This window comes from Trachypithecus francoisi, unplaced genomic scaffold (assembly GCF_009764315.1).
Source record: "Trachypithecus francoisi isolate TF-2019V2 unplaced genomic scaffold, Tfra_2.0 Lachesis_group3, whole genome shotgun sequence".
Classification (NCBI taxonomy): Eukaryota; Metazoa; Chordata; class Mammalia; order Primates; family Cercopithecidae; genus Trachypithecus; species Trachypithecus francoisi.
The window spans coordinates 52113712-52134298 of record NW_022681468.1 but is presented as its reverse complement, the minus strand read 5'-3'; positions in this window follow the sequence as shown (position 1 = coordinate 52134298).

Genomic DNA, 20587 nt, shown 5'->3' with positions numbered 1-20587 from the left:
AGAAACAGATGTGGTGAGCAGATTGGGACCAGAGATGTAAAACAGCCATGCTGTGGAGCTATTGATAGCCTTTTGGGAGAAGGAACAGGGGATACCTCTCCCTTCTCTACCCCATCTTCACTCAGGGAGTGGGGTTTGAGATGAGTTTTTGAAATAGAAGTAGGCATAGGACCGGTGGTTCCTAAAGTGTGGTTCCTGGCCAGCAGCATCTGCATCCCCTGAGAACATGTTAGAAATGCCATTTGTTGGGCCCTTTCCTGATTTAAAGAATCACAAACTGAGGGTAGGGACCAGCCATCTGTTTTTTTTTTTTTTTTTTTAACATGCCCACCGTGAGATTATGATACACATCACCCAAGTTTGAGAACACTGGATGCAAGCACTTTCCATACAGAGAAGAGGGGAAGGAGCATTGCACACCATTGAAAAAGTATTCCCCAAATCAGAGGAAAGGTCGTTTGTAGCATTCTGTGAAGTTTGCCATGGCTTGAATTTAAAGTAAGTTGAACACAGTGAGCTGACTGCGCTAGGAATTTCCCCCAAATTTTGCTCAGATACATGTATTTTTATTGTTCCGGAAAGCTTAATCTTTCCCTTTTAGGTCATTGGATCATTAATTACATTGAGCAAGAAAGTTTTGTGTTTGGTTGTATTCATTTGTTTTTCTGAAAATTAAACTATGCAGTTGGCTGAACACTTTTTGTTATAATTGGAATGTTATAATTTTAACTAGAAGATTTCTATAGAAATGCATAGGAAGACTGAAGCATAGGGACATCCCCATTTACCTTTAAATAAGCCTAGTTGAAATGGTCTTTCGTGGAGTGTAGCTGAATTTACATTGTCTGTGATTTTCTCTGAGAGTGAATCTGTATGAACCAAAACCTCCAGGTCCAAACAACTTTAATAATGTTAGATTTTCCCATTTTTATATTTTCTTGTCATAATAGCCAGCATAGAGCAAACACTTTTTATGTTCCCTTTTTTCCTTCTCAAGTTGAACTGCTAATTGGCACCTTGGAGGCCAACTGGAGGTCACCGAAGAGAGGAAAAGGGCTGGATAATGAATCAGGAAATAGGGTTCAAAGAGAATTTCCATTCCAGTGCTGGAAGGAACCATAGAGATCAAACAATCCAGCCTTTTCACATCAGAGGCCTCTGAGAGCTTAAATGAGTTGCCTAGCGTCACACTGTCATATAGGAGCTGGAACCAGAAACCATGTATCCCAGCTCCTTGTTGAGTGTTCTTTCTACGACTTCCTAGATAGAGGTACACTGTATCCTCATGGGGAAACACACACACTAGGTGAGTGTTGCTGTAGAACATAATGATTAATTTTTCCCTTTGCCATGTGTAAGGGGCTAGTAATAGTCCAGATCTCATCCAATTTGGTAGCTTTAACTATATGTAAGGTATATGGATGTTCTTTGGTCGAGGTGAGGCCGAGGCAGACATCCAGGCCTGCATGATTCAGTGGGTTTAGGGTGCAGGCTCATACTCCATTTGTTATATAACCTGTTTATGTAAGTTCATTCTTGGCTTGGAGCTGCTGTTGTCTATAAAAGGTATAACTGCCCTGCTGACACTGTGCATGGGGCTTAGCTCTTAGGCATGGCTCAACATGGCTCTTGTGCTGGTGCCCAGAGAAAGAGAGAGAGAACCAGAGCTGTCTTGTCTTGTGGATGAACAGAGGGGAGCCAGGTCATGGCTTGGCTTGTCTCTCATGACCAGGGAAACAGAGAAAGAGTTAAGCTGCCGACTCTGAAGGCAAGCGAGAGCCGGTTGTACAGCTGTGTGTGTGGGAGCAGTTCAGCGCAAGCAGCGGAGACAGGAAGGACAGTGTGAGAGAGATAGTATAAGTAAGCTGCTGATGAGAAAGCTGTTGATGAGAGCTGCTGTTGAATAAAATAATCTTTCACCTGCCTAAGGCTCCCTGAGTGTTCTTTCTCCTCATCCACCCACTCCCTTTGGACCTCAACATGACAATTGGCATAGTCGTGAACCTGACACTATACATTGGTTGTTATGTCCCAAATCATCTTTGAAATGAATTACAGTGTGAATAGATAATAAAAAGCAAATAAAATCAATCAACCCAATACTGACTTCCCTACTAAGGCCAAGGTTATATATCTAATAGCCTCATAAACAGGTGTACCTGGACATTCCATATAGGCATTAAAAAACAAACATTTCCCAAATTGCATATTTACTCACCTAAAACTTGCCCCCCACCTTTAGATTCTATCGTTCTTTACTCAGAACCTTGAGAATCATCCTCAACTCTTCCTTTTTCTCTCACTCCACATGTCCACTCAATCACTAGCTTTGTCAATTTTATCTCCTGTCAACCTTAGCTCTTAAACAGTTTTCAAGTCCAATGTCTTCTCATCACCTGCACTTCCACTGCCCTAAATCAGGCCACTAATACCCCTTATCTGGTCTATTGCAATGGTCTTCGTCCTGGTTTTTCCTCCTCCAGGCTTGGGGTTGAAAATTTCTCTTTCATAGTGTTTTCAGCATTACCTTTCTAAACTGCAAAGCAGACCACGCCATAGCCTGTTTTACAATAACACTCCATCACTAATAGGATAAAACTTTAGAATGGCACAGACAACTCTCTATAATTTGACCTCTGCTTATCACATTATGTCCATCTCTGGTAACTCTTACCTATATACCCATGTCCTTCAAGATTAGACTACTTGTAGCTACTAAAACATCTTATTCACCAACTTATTTGACTGCCTGGTGAAAGCCTGTTCATTCAGAACACAATTCAGACATCACCATTTCATTGACATTGTCTCTGATGTCACCCCACTTTCCTCCAAAGCTAGAGTGAACTGTCTTCTCTGTACCTCTGACCCTTAAACATCTTTTATACTCTCATATAATTTTCTTCAACATTTCATTATGAAAATTTTCAAGCAGACAGAAAAGTTGAAAGTATTTTGCAGTGATCATACAATTAATGTTTTATTGTGCTTACTTTGTCACATCTCTCTCTCTATCCATCAATCCATGTTTTCAGAAAAATACTTTTCAAAGTAAGTTGCAGATATCAATATACTTTTTTCCAAATAGTTCAGAATACATATCACTCGGAGTTCCTATATAACATATAGAGTTGTATATTTGTTTGTAATTCTTATTTTTAAATTTCATGTTAAATTTATGTACAATGAAGTGTGAAATGCACAAATCTTAAGTGTACCATGAGATTCACTAAATCATACATGTGAGTAACCTACACACCTGTCAAGATATAGAATATTACCCTGACCCTGAAAAGTGTACTCAAGCCCCTTTCCGGGAAATCTTCTCCGCTAGAGGCAATGACTCTTCCAATTTTCTTCCAACTAGTTTTGCCTGTTATAGAACTTTATATAAATTGAACTGTACAGTATATTCTCTTTCATGTAAGACTTCTTTCACTCAGCATAATGTTTTTGAGATACATAGGTCATATGTATCAGTAATTTTTTTTTTTTTTTTTAGATTCAGGATCTCACTCTGTCACCCAGGCTGGGGTGCAGTGGTGCAGTCATAGCTCACTGCAGCCTTGAACTCCTGAGCTCAAGGAATTCTCCTGCCTCAACCTTTCAAGTAGCTAGAACTACTGGTATGCATTACAACCCCTGGCTAATTTTTTATGTTTTTTAGTAGAGACAGGATCATCATTATTATTAGTAGTATTTTGTGACAGATTCTTACTCTGTTGCCCAGGCTGGAGTGCAGTGGCATGATCTTGGCTTACTGCAACCTCTGCCTCCCAGGTTCAGGTGATTCTCCTGCCTCAGCCTCCTGAGTAGCTGGGAATACAGGCGTGTGCCACCACACCCAGCTAATTTTTGTATTTTTAGTAGAGACAGGGTTTCTCTATGTTGGCCAGGCTAGTCTTGAACTCCTGACCTCAGGTGATCTGCCCACCTCGGCTGCCCAGAGTGCCAGGATTACAGGTGTGAGCCACCGTGCCTGGCAGGGTCATTATTTTTTAAAAGTCTTTAAATTACCAAGTAATATTCCATTGTAGATACACTAAATTCTAAAAATCCATTCTTCAGTTGAAGCACACCTGGGCTGTTTCCAGTTTCTGGCTATTTTGGATAAAGCTACTATGAATATTCCAGTGAAGGTCTTTTTGTTGATACACACATGCACACACTCACACTCAATTCTAGGACTGATATTTTTGGGTCATAGAATATTTACATTTAGTTTTGTTCTTAAAAAAGCTGCTAGACTTTTCCCCAAAATGATTATACCATTTACACTCGCACCAAAAATGTGTTGCTTCATATCTTCATCAATATTTGGTATTGTGTGAGTTTTAAATTGTAGACATTCTGGTGGATGTGTAATGGTGTTTCGTTATGGTCTCATAAAATTTTGGTTTACTAGTCTTTCTCTGCGGACTTTGAACTTCCTGAAGACAGACATTTTATACATATTTTCTGTACCTAATAATGTGTGATATAGAGTAGGGCTCAACAAATATTTGTTAAATTGAACTGTTCTGAATTGAATCCTCCTGTACATAGCAAATAAAAAAACCCACTTACTTCCTCACTTTATCCCTTTAATTAAAAGGCAGAATGAGGTTTTGTTTTGTTTTGGAGACTGGGTCTCACTGTGTCACCCAGGCTGGAGTGCAGTGGCGCAATCATGGCTTACTGCAGCTTTGACCTCCTGGGCTCAAGCAATCATCCCACCTTGGCCTCCTGAGTAGCTGGGACTACAGGCAAGTGCCACCATGCCTGGCTAATTAAAAAAAAATTTTTTTGGCCGGGCGCGGTGGCTCAAGCCTCTAATCCCAGCACTTTGGGAGGCCGAGACGGGCGGATCACGAGGTCAGGAGATCGAGACCATCCTGGCTAACACGGTGAAACCCCGTCTCTACTAAAAAATACAAAAAACTAGCCGGGCGAGGTGGCAGGCGCCTGTAGTCCCAGCTACTCGGGAGGCTGAGGCAGGAGAATGGCGTAAACCCGGGAGGTGGAGCTTGCAGTGAGCTGAGATCCGGCCACTGCACTCTAGCCCGGGCGACAGAGCGAGACTCCGTCTCAAAAAAAAAAAAAAAAAAAAATTGTTTTTTCCAAAGACATGGTCTCACTATGTTGCCCAGGTTGGTATTGAACTGCTGATCCCAAGGAGTCCCCACACCTCATCCTCCCAAAGTGCTGGGATTACAGGCATGAGCCACCATGCCTAGCTAGAATGAGCTCTTCTGTTATAAGCAGTAACATTTAAATCAAGATTAGGATGCTACCCACCTGGAGTGATTTAGGGGCTCAAAGCATCTCTTTCCCTAAATATTTGTCCCATTGCTCCTCTTTTTACTTTTAATTTAATTTAATTTTATTATTACTATTTATTGAGATGGAGTTTTGCTCTTGTTGCCCACGAGGGAGTGCAATGGCATAATCTCGGCTTACCACAACCTCCGTCTCCTGGGTTCAAGTGATTCCTCTGACTCAGCCTCCCGAGTAGCTGGGATTACAGGCATGCACCACCACACCCAGCTTATTTTTGTATCTTTAGTAGAGATGCAGTTTCTCTGTCTTGGTCAGGCTGGTCTCAAACTCCTGACCTCAGGTGATCCACCCGCCTCAGCCTTCCAAATTGCTGGGATTACAGGCCTGAGCCACTGCGCCCAGCCTATTTTTTAACATTAGTGCATTCTTTACACATTTTTCAAATTGACAAGTAGCAATTGTTAATATTCATGGGGGTACACAGTGATGTTTTGATACATATAATGTACAGTGATCAGATCAAGGTAATTAGCATCCATTATCTCAAACATTTATCCTATTTTTGTGTTGGAACATTTAACATCCTCCTTTTAGCTATTTGAAACTGTAATATATTATTGTTAACTTTAGTCATCCTGCAGTGATATAGAACAATAAAATTTATTCTTCCTATCTAGCTGCAATTTTGTGTCCTTTAATAAGTCTCTCCCTCTCCCTCTCCCTCTCTTCCTCCTACACTTCCCAGTCTCCAGTATCTTCTGTTCTACTTTTTACCTCTATGAGATCAACTTTGTTAATGAAAGTTAAACATCTTTCTGTTTCTGGCTTATTTCACTTAACATAACGTTTTCTACTTCCATCCATATTGCCATGAATGACAGGATTTCTTTTTGTGGCTAACTAGTACTCCATTGTGTATATATATATATCACATTTTCTTTATTTCTTTCTTCTTTTTTTTTTCTTGAGACAGAGTCTCACTGTGTCACCCAGGCTGGGGTGCAGTGGCTTGGTCTCGGCTCACTGCAACCTCCGCCTCTGGGGTTCAAGCAATTTTCCTGCCTCAGCCTCCCAAGTAGCTGGGATTACAGGCGCCTGCCACCACACCTAATTTTTGTATTTTTAGTAGAGACAGGGTTTTGCCATGTTGGCCAGGCTGATCTTGAACTTCTGACCTCAAGTGATCCACCCACCTCAGCCTCCCAAAGTGCTGGGATTACAGGCATGAGCCACCGGGCCTGGCCATATACCACATTTTCTTTATCAATTTATCTGTTGTTGGACACCTAGGTCAATTCCTTATCTTGGTTACTATGAATAGTGTTGTAATAAACATGGGGGTTCAGGTGTCTCTTTGATGTAATGACTTCCTTTTCTTTGGATACATTCCCAGCAGTGGGATTGCTGGATCATATGTCAGTTACATTTGTAGTTTTTTGGGGAAACTCTGTACTGTTCTCCATAGCGGTTATACTAGTTTATATTCCCACCAATAGTATATGAGTTCCCCTTTCTCCACATTCTTGCCAGTATTTATTTTTTAGTTCCTTGTATATTCTGAATATGAATTGCCTGATGAATGAATAGTTAGCAAATATTTTCTCCCATTCTGGGGGTTGTCTTTTCACTCTGCTGATTGTTTCCTTTGCTGTGCAGAAGCTATTTAGTTTGATATAATCTCACTTGTTTACTTTTGTTTTTGTTGTCTGTGCTTTGAGGTCTTATTTATAAAATCTTTTATCAGACTAATGTCCTGAAGTGTTTTCCCTATGTTTTCTTCTACTTGTTTTATTGTCTTGGGTCTTACATTTAGGTCTTTGATCCATTTTTAATTGATTTTTGTATAGGATAAGAGGTGGAGGTCTAGTTTTATGCTTCTTCATACAGATATACAGTTTTTCCAGGATCATTTATTGAAGGGACTGTGCTTTCCCCAATGAAAATGTTACTGGCATCTTTGTCAAAAATCAGTTGACTGTAGATATGTGGATCAGTTTCTGGGGTCTTAATTTTATTCCATTGGTCTATATATTTGTTTTTATATCATGTTGTTTTGATTATTCTATCTTTATAGTATATTTTGAGATCTGGTACTATGATACTTTCCGCTGTGCTCTTTTTTTGTGCAGGATTATTTTAGAAACTTCAGCTCTTTTTTGGTCCCATACAAATTTTAGATTTTTTTTTTTCTGTAAAGAATGTCATCGGTGTTTTCATAGGAATTGTGTTAAATTTGTAGATTGTTTTGGGAAGTATTGTCATTTTAACAATATTAATTTTTCTGGTCCATGTGCATGGCTTATCTTTTCCATTTGTATCTTCTGCAGTTTCTTTCATCAGTGTTTTGTGGTTTTTCTTGTAGAGATCTTTAACCTCCTTGGTTAGATTTATTCCTAGGTATTTTATTTTATTTTATTTTATTTTTGGTAGCTATTGTAAATGGGATTGCCCTCCTGTTTTTTTTTTCCAGATAATTTGTTGTTTCTGAATATAAATGATTTTTGTATATTAATTCTGTATCCCACAACTTTACTGAATTTGTTTACCAGTTCTAAGAGTTTTTTTGTAGAATCAGTCTTGTGGTTTTTCTATATATAAGGTCATATCATATATAAACAGGGACAATTTGACTTGTGTCTTTTCAATTTGGATGCCCTATATTTCTTTCTATTGCTTAACTGCTCTGGCTAAGACTTCCAGTACTATGTTGAATAAGAGTGGTATGCTTGGACAACCTTGTTTTGTTCCAGTTCTTAGAGGAAAAGTTTTCAACTTTTTTCCACTCTGTAAGGTGTTAGCTGTGGGTTTGTCATATATAACCATTACTATGTTGAGATGCTTTTCTTCTATACCTAATTTATTAAGCAGTTTTATCATGAAGAAATATTGAATTTTATCAAATTTTTTTCTGCATCTATTGAGATATGTTTTTTCTTCTTTATTCAATAGATATGATGTATAATATTTATTGATTTATATACATTAAACCATCCTTGTATTCTTAGGATAAATCTCACTTGCTCATAATGTGTTTATCTTTTTGATGTGTTGTTGGATTCAGTTTGCTAGTATTTTGTTGAGGATTTTTATGTTTATATTCATCAGAGATATTGGCTTATAGTTTTCTATTTTTGTTGTGTTCTTGTCTGGTTTTGATACCAAAGTTATGCTGGCTTTGTAGAATGAGTTAGAAAGAATTCCTTCTGCTTCAATTTTTGGAAATGGTTTGAGAATAACTGGTATTATTCTTTAAAGGTTTGGCAGAATATAGTGGTGAGGGCATCTGGTCCTGATTTTTTTTTTTTTTTTTTTTTTTGAGACAGAGCCTCATTCTGTCGCCCAGGCTGGAGTGCAGTGGTATGATCTCAGCTCACTGTAACCTCCATCTGCCTGATTCAAGTGATTCTTCTGCCTCAACCTCCTGAGTAGCTGGGATTACAGGCACGTGCCACCACACCCAGCTAATTTCTGTATTTTTAGTAGAGACAGGGTTTCACCATGTTGGTCAGGCTGGTCTTGATCGCCTGACCTTGTGATCTGCCTGCCTCAGTCTTCCAAAGTGCTGGGATTACAGGCATGAGCCACCATGCCTGGCCTGAACTTTTTTTTTTTTTTTTGGAAGATTTTTATTACTGATTCATTCTTGTTACTTGTTATTAGTCTGTTCAGGTTTTCTCTTTCTTCTTGGTTCAATCTTGGTAGATTGTATGTATCCAGGAATTTATCCATTTTTCTCTAGGTTTTCAAATTTATTTATTAGTGTATAGTTGTTCATTGTAGTCTCTGATGATCTTTTCTTTCTTTCTTTTTTTTTTGTGAGATAGAGTCTCACACTGTTGCTTGGGCTGGAGTGCAATGGCAAGATCTCAGCTCACTGCAATTTCTGCCTCCTGGATTCAAGTGATTCCCCTGCCTCAGCCTCCTGAGTAGCTGGGATTACAGGCATCTGCCACTACGCTTGACTAATTGTCTGTATTTTTAGTAGAGATGGGGCTTCACTATGTTGGCCAGGCTGGTCTTGAGCTCTGACCTCGTGATCCAACCACCTCAGCCTCCCAAAGTGCTGGGATTACAGGTGTGAGTCACCATGCCCAGCCTCTGACAATCTTTTCTTTTTCTGAAATATCCATTGTCATGTCTCCTTCTTCATTTCTAATTTTATTTCTAATTTTATTTATTTGAGTCTTCTCTCTTTTTTTTCTTAGTCTAGCTAATGGTTTGTCAATTTTGTTTATCTTTCCAAAAAGCCAACTTTTTGTTTCATTAAACTTTATTTTTTTATTTTTGTTATTCTCAATTTTGTTTCTTTCTGCTTTGATCCTTATTATTTCTTTCTATTAATTTTGAGTTTGGTTTGTCCTTGCTTTTCTAGTTCCTTGAGGTGTATTATTAGGTTATTTATTTGAAATCTTTCCAGTTTTTTGATGTAGGCCTTTATTGCTACAAACTTGCCTCTTAATACTGCTTTTTCTGTGAGCCCCATAGCTTTTGGTACGTTGTGTTTCTATTTTCATTTGTTTCAAGAAATTTTAAATTTTTATTCTTAATTTCTTATTTTACTCTTTGGTTGTTCAGGAGCATGTTGTTTAGTTTCCATGTATTTGTATAGTTTCAAATGTTCCTCTTGTTATCGATGTCTAGTTTTATTTCATTGTAGCCAGATAAGATACTTGATATGATTTGGATTTTTAAATATTTTGTGAGACTTGTCTCAGAATGTGTCTGCCTGTCCTAATATATAATCAATCCTGAAGAATGTTGCATGTTCTAATGAAAAAAAAAGTGTATTTTGCAGCTGTTGGGTGAAATGTTTTGCAAATGTTTGTTAGGTCCATTTGGTCAATGGTACAGTTTAAATTTGATGTTTCTTTGTTGATTTTCTGATAGAAAATTGGAGAGTTGACATCCTCAACTATTATTGAATTGGGGTCTATCTTTCCCTTAAGATCTAATGATATTTGCTTTATAAATCTAAGTGTTCTGGTGGTGAGTGCATATATATCTACAATTGTTATATTTTCTTCTTGAAGTGATCCTTTAATTATTATATAATATCCTTCTTTGTCTGTTTTTACTGCTTTTAATTTGAAGTCTGTTTTGTGTGATGTAAGTATAGCTACTCCTGCTTGCTTTTGGTTGCCATTTGCATGAAATATCTTTTTCCATCTCTTCACTTTCAGACTATGTGTGTCTTTATAGGTGAGTTGAATTTCTTGTAGGCAGCATATATTTGGGTCTTTTTTAAAAATCTATTCAGCCAGTCTACAGTTTTTAAGTGGGGAATTTAATCTGCTTATATTCAAGATTATTGTTGACAGGACTTATTTCTGTCATTTTATTTGTTGTTTTCTGGTTGTTTTGTATATCCTTTGTTCCCTACTTCCTCTCTGATTATTTATTTTTTGGTTGGGTGGTTTTCTGTAACAATAAGGTTTGATTCGTTTCTCCTTCTCCTTTGTTTATCAGCTCTACTAGTGAGTTTTATAGTTTCGCAGGTTTTCGTTATGGTGGTTATCATCTTTTCACTTTCAGATGTAAGGCTCTCTTGAGCATTTATTGCAAGGCCAATCTAGTGATGGTGAATTCCCTTAGTTATGCCTCGTCTGTGAAAAATTTTATTTTTCCGTCATGTCTGAAGGATGCCTTTGCTGGGTAAAATATTCCTGACTGGCAGCTTTTTTTTTTTTTTTCAGTATTTTGAATATATTAATATCATCTCATTCTTTCCTGGCCTGTAAGTTTTTTGCTGAGAAATCCACTGTTAGTCTAATGGGAATTTTTTAGTATGTGACTTGACACTTTTTTCTTGGTGCTTTTAAAACTATTTCTTTGTCTTTGACTTTCAACAATTTGACTCGAATTTGGCTCATAAAGGAACTGTTTATGTTGAATCTATTTGGGTTTTTTTGGGGCATCCTGGAATTGCATATCAATCTCTTTCCCAAGTCTTGCAAAGGTTTTTGTTATCATTTCATTAAATATGTTGTTCTTATGTTTTTCCTTGTCTTCTCCTTCTGGAATGCCAAATATTTGTTTGATTAATGGCGTTCCATAAATCCTGTAGGTTTTCTTCATTCTTTTTTATTTTGTATGCCTGTGTTATTTGAAAAGACCTATCTTCAAGTTCTGAAATTCTTTCTTCTGCTTGGTCTAGTCTGTTGTTGAAGCTCTCAATTGGTTTTTAAACTTTCGTTCATTGAATTATTTGGCTCTAGAATTTCTTTTTTGTTCTTTTTTACGATATTTATTTCTTTGGTGAATTTCTCATTCAAATCATTTTTCTGATTTCATTGTTTTGTCTATTTGTATTCTCTTTTATTTCACTGAGCTTCCTTAAGATTATTAGGGTTTGAATTCTTTTTCTGGAATTTCTTATATTTCCTTATGATTGGAGTCTGTTATTGGAGAATTACTGCTTTCCCTGTGAGGTCACATTTCTTTACTTTTTCATGGTTGATATGTCCCTTTGTTGATTTTCTATGCATCTGGTAGGAAAGTCACGTCTTCCAATTTTATGGAAGATTTCATAGGGAAATACTTAATGGGGTATTTTGGCTTTGGTTCTAGAGGGACATACTAGTGTAGTCTCCATGTGGTTTCTTCAGCTATAATCTACACTAATGACACTTGTGAGTTTCTCCACAGCCTAGACTGAGATAATTTGTGGTGATAGTGGTGCAACTTTGCTGACATGGCTTGCCAGGCTGTTTCTCAGATTAGGGGTGCATGTATGCCCACAATGGATCAGCCAGATTGGGATTTTGCTTGGTGGTATTGGGACCACAGGGCTGTTACTCTAGCCAGGAACATGAACGTACAATTGCTTGGCTAGCCTGAGGATGTTCTTGCTAAGAGCAGCTCACAGGACTGGTTCTTGGGCCTGGGATGTGGTCGCACAGCTGCTTGGCAGGTTTGGTGACATGTCTCCTGGGGGCAACCCACGGGGCTGTTTCTCAGCCCTAGGAACAGCTGCACAGCTGCTTGACTGGTCTGGGGGCAATTCTGTGGGAGGTAGCCCAGAAGGCTGTTTCACAGGCCTGAGACATGGGCCTATGAAATACAGTGCTGCTCAATTGGCCTGGGGGGCATACCTATCAAGGTGGCCCATGGGGCTGTTTCTCTGGCTTGGGACATGGGTTCACAGCTGCTCAGTTGTCCTGGGGGCATATCTTCTGGGGATGGGCCATGGGGTTATTCTTCAGGCCTGGGAAGTGAATATACACCTGCTCAGCTGACCTGGGGGCATGTAAGCTGGAGGAGCCCATGGGGTAGTTTCTCAGGTCTGTGATGCTAGTGCAAGGCTGCTCAGCCAGCTGAGAGGTTGTGCCTACCAGGGGCAGCTTACAGGGCTGTTTGTCAGACTCTTATCTTGGCACAGGTAAGCCAAGAACATGTCTATGGGAGGTGGGGGCACTGTGGGGCTGTTTCTCAGGTCCTGGCATGGGCACATAGTCATTCCACTGGCCTGGGGGCACATTGGCTGCTCAGAGGCTTGGGAATCTTTTCCTCTTGGGGAAGGGTGCACAGTCGTGTGGCTGGCTGAGGGTGGGTTTGCCCCAGGGAGGACTGCAAACTGTTACTCTGGCTAGAAGTGCAGTGATGGTGGTTGGTTTCCCTGCAGCTGGGGTTGTGGCATTCAGCAACCTGTGTGGACTTGGAATCATGAAGATGGAGCCCCACTGCTGAAGATGTGCAATGGCTACTGGCCCCCAGGGCAAGACACTCTCTAGAGGTGTCTCTGGCCTCAAGATGGTGTTCTGTACAGCAGATTGGCTCACAGAGGGTAGGTAGGGGTGGGAGTGCACACCTCGTGCTCCTTATTCAGGGCAAAGTGGCTGAATGAAATCTTGATAGCTCTCTAAACTGGACTCAGGGCTTGTGAGGACTGGGATTTTCACGTTATAAGGACTGTTGTATTTGTAGTGGCAATGGGGGCTAGTGGGAATCGTCTGCTTACTTTTTCCCTACAACAGGAATTGCCTCTGGACTCTAGGCAGATCCAATCAGGGAGGGAGCATGGTGGGAGGCGAGGCTGCAGAGGCCAGTTGCATCCTTGCTGTCCTCTTGAACTTCCAGTCACAACCAGGTGCATCTCCAGTTCTCTCCCTTCAATACTCCAGTCAAATCTTAGCTGTTCATTCATTGCCTTTGTCCTTTTTTTGTAGTAGGGGAAAATGTCAGACATCTCTAGTCAGGCATCTTGCTGACATCTGTCATTCTTTTTATTTTAATAACTTCATTACTTTGGGTCTTTCTTAATGGCTTTTCCATTTTGATAGAGCTTTATTAAGATGGTAATATATGAAAGAAGATGATTTAATCCTTGAATTACAACCAAAAAAAGACTACACCGAAGCTTTGATTTTTGTTCTAAGGCATGGAAATTGGTGATGAGTGGGTCTACAGACAGGATAGGAATAGTTTATCATATGGGAAAGGTGCCACAGTCAGGGTCATAAGTAGTTGCTGGCATAGGAACTTCTTCGGAATGTTTCAGAAGTCACACAATAGACTTTTTATCAAGGCTTCCAGCTTAGGTACACCATGACCATCCATCTTCCTCCCTTCCCTCTTTCCTCTCTTCTTCTTTCACTTCTTTCCTTTATCCCATCCCCATCTCAGTTCACAGCTATGGTCTTAGAATCTAGAATGTTGCCTGGGATCATCTAAGTGTTGAATAAATATTTACTGAGTAATGTAGGCTATTTTTCTAGCGCCTTTCATCCTTCTAATAAAATAATTATTAATTTAGGGTCAGTTAATGAGTGAATGGTGATCTTCCCTACCCTAGAAACATTTGCATATAGGGTTACCAAAAAAAAAAAAAAAAAAAAAAAGCAAAGGAGTAAGCCATATCTTTGTCTGAATCCTGGTTCTAAGTGTGTGATTTTAGACAAGTTGCTTAAGACCTTTTAATTTGTTTTCTCATGTGTAAAGTGAGGAAAATATTTATTATTAAGCACTTTGCAAGGTGTTATAAATATTGGTATTAATGTACATTTGACAGGATAGATTTTTTTTTTTTGAATATCAGGGTTTTGTTTGTTTGTTTGTTTTTCTTCTAGGATCACTTTCAGTTCCCCCTGCCCACAAAATCAGTTTAGTTGTGTTCCTTGGTTCCCCCATCTCCCCTACAAAGCCAGTTTAGTTGTGTTCCTTGCTTTGTTTTATTCTTTATGTGTAGTCACAGAGGTATTTATCATTTCTTTAAATTTTAGTTTTTTTAAAAATTATGATAAAATACATGTAGCATAAAATTTACCATTTTAGCCATTTTAAAGTGTTCAGTTCAGTGGCATTAAGTACACTCACATTGTTCTATAACCATTACCACCACTCATCTTCAGAACTGTTTTAATCTTGCAAAACTGAATCAATACCCATTAATCAATAACTCCCCATTCCCTGCACCTCTCTAGCTCCGGCAACATCATTCTACTTTCTGTTTCCATGAATCTGTTTCCATGAAGTCCTCTAAGTACTTCATATAATGGACTCATATAGTGTTTGTCCTTTTGTGACTGGTTCATTTCACTTAGTATAATATCTTCAAGGTTGATCCACATTGTAACATGTGATAATTTCCTTTCATTTTAAAGCTGAATAACATCCCACGATATGAACATAACACATTTTGTTTGTGTGTGCATTCATAGATGTTTGGGTTGTGGCACTTTTTTGGATATTGTGAATCATGCTGATATGAATCTGTTTATACAAATATCTTTTGGAGTCCTTGCTTTAAATTCTTTTGGGTATATAACCAAAAGTAAAATTTCTGGATCTTGTGGTAATTCTGTGTTTAATTTTTTGAGGAACCTCCATACTATTTTCCACAGTGGTTGCACCATTTTACATTGCCACCAACAGTGCACAAGGGTTCTGGGCTCCAATTTCTCTATATCCTCATATATATATAATTTTTTTAATGGAAAGTTTGCTCTTTTTGCCCAGGCTGGAGTGCAATGGTGCAATCTCAGCTCACTGCAACCTCAGCCTCCTGGGTTCAGGTGATTCTCCTGCCTCAGCCTCCCAAATAGCTGGGATTACAGGTGCCCACCACCATGGCTGGCTAATATTTTGTATTTTTAGTAAAAATATTTTTAGTACAAAATATTAGAGATGGAGTTTCACCATGTTGGCCAGGCTGGCCTCGAACTCCTGGCCTCAAGTGACCTGCCTGCCTCGGCCTCCCAAAGTGCTGGGATTACAAGCATGAGCCACTGCATCCAACTTGTGTGTGTGTGTGTGTGTGTGTGTTTTATAGTAGCCATCTGGCCAGGTGTGGAGGCTCATGCCTATAATCCCAGCAATTTGGGAGGCTGAGGCAGGCAGATTGCTTGAGCTCAGGAGTTCAAGGCCAGCCTGGGCAACATGGTGAAACCCTATCTCTACAAAATAATACAAAAACTAGCCAGGTGTGGTGGCTAATTTTCAGCTATCTACTAATTTTTAGCCCAGCTACTTGGGAGGCTGAGGTGGGAGGACAGCCTGAGCCCAGGAGACAGAGGTTGCAATGAGCCGATATCACACTACTGCACTCCAGCCTGAGCAATGGAGTGAGACCCTGTCTCAAAAAATAGTAATAATAAAGTAAAAATAAATAGTAGCCATCGTAATGGACATGACATATCTTATTATGATTTTGATTTTCATTTCCCTAATGTTCAGTGATGTTGAGCAACTTTCCATGTGCTTTTGGCTATTTGTATGTCTTCTTAGGATAAATGCCTATTCAAGTCAATTGCCCATTTTTAAATCAAGTTTTTTTTGTTGTTGTTGTTGAATTTTAGGTGATCCTTATATATTCTGACATGAATCCCTTATTAGATATGATTGACTGGATAACACTTTTTAATTTTCTTTTTTTTAATATTGGATTTTTAATCATTTTGTGTTTAGAGCGGAGGAAAGTATATTGAAGGAGAAGTTCATTGCATCGTTGTGGCCAGAGTCATTACTACCTTTTAATTTTTAAAAAGTGGATCTTATTTTTAAAAATCAAAATATATGAATTTGCTTGTTTTATTATTATAATTATTTTAATGATAACAGCAACAAAAAAACTGTACATGAATGTAGGAAAGTATTAACTGCTATTTTTCTTGGTAATTTACTTATGGGTGATTTTTTTTCTATTCACTTCTATTTTCATTTAAATAATGATAATCAATTTCAATTATGATGATATAATTAGGCATTATTTAAAATAAGTAGGTTTTGTATGAAGAAAAAATGAGAGAGACAGGACAAAAGCTAAAATTAATTTCCTGGGTTAAGCAAGTATTTTATTGGTGGTGTTTGTTGTATGTTTTGTTTTAGCTTATTATTATTTTTTGTTAGATAAGAGATTATGGGACATGTGTGTACACATAGAGGAAGGAATTAACAGAGAAAAAAACTGAAGAAGAGAGAGGGATAAGACAATGGTGACTGATTGCTGGAGCCAGGTCCTTTAGGAGACAGAAGATAAGAATCCAGAGCACTCACAAGGGAATTGGCCCCCATCAAGAGGAAAGATAGCTTAAATCTAGGAGAGTGTGTAAGTAAATCTGTAGGCTCAGAGGTCTTGAAGCTGGGAGATGGACTGTTTTCTTTAAGCAGTAGAAGTGTCTTTTTTCAGAGTGTGTGGGAGGGCAAGTAGAAGCAGGGAGGTTATTTTGACATTCACAGTGTGATCAGGAGAGTAAGCTGACGGGAGCAGGCAAGAGGCATTTCTGAGTGGCATTTAAGTGGCTGCAGTAGGAAATAATTCATTTATTCTGGCAGCATTCAACTGGCTGCTACATGTAGAAGCATATATAACGGATAATTGGATTGATCTGTGGGTGAAAAAAAGGCATCTGAAAATTCTGTCAAGAACATAGTTGAATTGAAGATCCATTGGGTCTATCTTGGCTGAATATGGAAGGAAACTGCTGATAAATTAGATCAAGACACAAGGACTGTGAGATTGGAGCTCTCTGTGCAAAGTAGAAAGTGACAAGGTCTGAATAAAGGAGTAAAAAACTGGAAAATAGGAAGCTATGGTCAGACAGAAATTTTGAAGGATTTTTATCAGACTTGGCTAAGAATTCTTAAATTTCGGATTTTTTCAAAGTAATACTCAGAAATGTTTGTGTCTCATTAGATTCAATTTGATTTTATTTTTGAGACAGGGTCACATGCTACTTTGTCACCCAGCATGGAGTGCAGTGACATGAACATGGCTCACTGGAGCCTCCACTTCCCAGGCTCAAGTGATCCTCCACCCTCAGCCCCCAAAGTAGCTGGGACTGCAGGTGCATGCCACCGCGCCCAGCTAATTTTTGTATTTTTTGTACAGATGGAGTTTTACCATGCTGCCCAGGCTGGTCCCAAACTCCTGGGCTCAAGTAATCCATCCACCTCAGCCTCCCAAAATGCTGGGATTACCAGTATGAGTCAAGGTGCCCAGCCTCATTACATTTTATATAAGAATTAGAATTACTTTCTTTTTTCTATTTTTTCTTTTTTTTCTTTTCTTTTGTAGGGAGAGGAGAAAGGGAGGATAAAGAATAGTTTCTTTTCTCATTTCTGCTTCTGCAGAAAACATGTTAGGTCATTTCTCCCAGAGAAATGTTTGCATTATAAATGGACAAAATCAAGAAGTTGCTATTTATTAAAAGTCCGGTAATGAAAATTTGAAAAAACTAAATTGTACATTACTGAATTGAAATGTGAAATAGGGTCAGGCATGGTGGCTCATGTCTGTAATCCCAGCACTTTGGGAGGCCAAGGTGGGTGGAACACTTGGGTCAGGAGTTCAAGACCAGCCTGGCTAACATGGTAAAACCCGGTCTCTACTTAAAAATACAAAAAAATTAGCTGGGTGTGGTGGCACATCCCTATAATCCCAGCTACTGGGGAGGGTGAGGCAGGAGAATTGGTTGGACCCAGGAGGTGGAAGTTGCATTGAGCCAAGTTTGTACCACTGCACTCCAGCCTGGGTGACAGAGCGAGATTCCATCTCAAAAAAATAAAAATAAAAATAAAAAGTGAAATAGATTTTCACATTAAATTGCTAAGCCTGATTATAGAAAATGTTCGGTTTGACGTTTTATTATTAATACTTTATTCCTTTTCTTATTTATGGCGTTCTGGTAATAAGAATGACTTAACACGTTATCCCAGTACCTTGGGAGGCCAAGGTGGGCAGATTGCCTTAGCTCAGGAGTTTGAGACCAGCCTGGGCAACACAGTGAAACCCTGTCTTTACTAAAATACCAAAAATTAGCCAGGTGTGGCGGCGTATGCCTGTAGTCCCAGCTACTCAGGAGTCTGAGGCAGGAGAATTGCTTGAACCTGGGAGGTGGAGGTTGCCGTGAGCTGAGATCATGCCACTGCACCGCAGCCTGGGGCTACAGAGCGAGACTCTGTCTCCAAAAAAAAAAAAAAAAAAAGAATGACTCATACCATCTTATGATCAGTATTGTGATAATTAGAGTAACTTATACCATCTATTTTCACAAATTGAATTAAATTGGGTAATATACATGTATAGAGGAAAATTTGAGCAACTATTTGGTTGTCACTAAATTACCTGAATTTGTTTGTTGGAAGGGAGGACAAAACCTTTCTCCTCTGACCTACCAGGTTCCGTAACTGGGGCCCTGCAAAATAAACTGACAAAAGACAGATTAGCAGGAGAAAAGAAAACAGAGTTTATTTATGTGTGTAGTGTGCAAACATGTGGGAGGAACTCACTAATGAATAACTCAAAGGGGTAGTTAGACCCCAGGGATTAGATACTATTTTAACAAACAACAATACATTTGTGGAAGAATGACAAGACAAAGGAAAAGGAGATTTAGGTTTTTGAGAGAGCAAAATTTGGAGAGGTAAATATATGGGGAAACTAATGGAAGATAAGTGTTGTTTAGTAATGTTTGTTGTGTAGCTTCCTCTTGGTGCCACCTCTGGGCTGATAAGAGTCTAGAGTTATGTCTGATGATTAAGTCATTTGTCTCTTCTTGGAACAGAAGAGAGAAGGGAGGATTTTTTTTTTTTTTTTTTTTGAGACAGAGTTTTGCTCTTGTTGCCCAGGCTGTAGTGCAATGGCGCAATCTTGGCTCACCGCAACCTCTGTTTCCCAGGTTCAAGTGATTCTCCTGCCTCAGCCTCCTGAGTAGCTGGGATTACAGGCATGCACCCCCATGCCCAGCTAATTTTGTATTTTTAGTAGAGATAGGGTTTCTCTGTGTTGGTCAGGCTGGTCTTGAACTTCCAACCTCAGGTGATCTGCCCACCTTGGCCTCTCAAAGTGCTGGTATTGCAGGCCTGAGCCACCATGCCTGGCGAGGGAGGGCATTTTTACAAATGAGAATGTATGCCCAGCTTTTAGGGAAACATAGGTGGAGAGTTTTCTGTGTTTTGCATCTGCTCTTTCTCTATTGCCTTCGGCTCAAAATAATTATACCAAAGTGGCATATTTTGGGGTAGCTGACTTGTTTTTCTAAGACCACCAGAGCGGGCACAAAAGAACCAGCGACTAGGCAAGTGTAGGAGCAAAATTGCAAGTTTATTTTGGTCACCTAGCTTCAGGGGAAGAAGGTGGGTGGGGAGAGGTCTGTCGGCCTCCGGCAAATGAGGCCCACAGAGTCGCCCGTGTAGCTCTCGGACGGAGTTCCGACAGTCCCGATCGCAGTGGGGAAGCTGGGAAGTCCGTGCGTGGCATTTGTCCGGAGCGGCTTTTCTAGGAGTGGGAGGGCGATAGGCGGGGCACGGGCGTGTCGGGGGCGTTCCACAGGTGCGACCAGGTAAATCTTGGTCTCTTCGGATTGACATCACCTGGCGCATGCCTAGTTGGTCTGCACCTTCCCGGGTCGCCGGCTGCATTTTCGCGCGCGCGGGAAAAGTTGGGGGGGATGAAGAACCCGGAAGTGCACCATCTTGCCTCCGTTCATCCAAACATTCCAACCTTTTATTGGTAATAGTGATAAAGGGGCGCCGTGGTCAGTCTGGCTACTTCCTGCTGTTAAGGGACGCTGTTAAGGTCGGGGCCCATGGTTGGCATTTGGACGTACGGATGAAGAATAAAATAAGGCACAGTATTAGTATAGGAATGAGGAATGGAAGCATTTGTTGGAATAGGGGCAAAACCCAGAAGGAAGGTCCCAGCAAGATTGAGGTATTAAGGTTCTGTATCTCAGTTTTAATTTTTTTATTTTTTTTATTTTTTTTATTTTTTTTATTTTTTGAGATGGAGTCTCGCTCTGTCACCCAAGCTGGAGTGCAGTGGCCAGATCTCAGCTCACTGCAAGCTCCGCCTCCCGGTTCACGCCATTCTCCTGCCTCAGCCTCCGAGTAG